Source organism: Octopus bimaculoides, chromosome 3 (assembly GCF_001194135.2).
Source record: "Octopus bimaculoides isolate UCB-OBI-ISO-001 chromosome 3, ASM119413v2, whole genome shotgun sequence".
Classification (NCBI taxonomy): Eukaryota; Metazoa; Mollusca; class Cephalopoda; order Octopoda; family Octopodidae; genus Octopus; species Octopus bimaculoides.
The window spans coordinates 28,232,474-28,232,999 of record NC_068983.1 but is presented as its reverse complement, the minus strand read 5'-3'; the positions used below and the strand labels follow the sequence as shown (position 1 = coordinate 28,232,999).

Sequence of the window (526 nt, the reverse complement as noted above, 5' to 3'; positions counted from 1 at the left end):
ATATATATATATATATATATATATATATATATATATATATACATAGCGGAGAATATACAAATAATAACAACAGACGAGGACAGGTGGTGTAAATAACAAAAGTATATATTAGTATGACGCTCGGGAATACGGAAAGTCTTTGACGTTTCGAGCTACGCTCTTCAACAGAAAGAATACGGAGACAAGGAGAAAAACACGGAGAAAAAAAATTGATTAGTGTTCAGTCAACGGTCAATCATGTATGTATGTAAATGTCAAACAATGAGAATGAGTGCTCAACATTTTGTTGGTGGATAAAATTTGTTTATTTGTGTATTAAGTCTACGATTGTTTTCTTGTTAAGAAAAATATATCTTGATATCTTAACAATATTGCATGGTGATCACATGAAGGAATGGTGTTTGTTTCCATATTTGCATGTGATCAGCTTCAAAAATTGTTATAATATTAAAATATTTTTTCATAACATGATACCAATGGTAGACTTAATACACAAATATATATATATACATACATACATACATAT

General features: G+C 28.3%; 1 protein-coding gene across 3 annotated transcripts in view; it reads left to right on the top strand.

Moving 5' to 3' along the window:
• The window catches only part of LOC106876727 (uncharacterized), a 1,061,911-nt gene that overhangs the window by 841,581 nt on the left and 219,804 nt on the right, over positions 1-526 (top strand). The gene's annotated exons all lie outside the window — the stretch shown is intronic.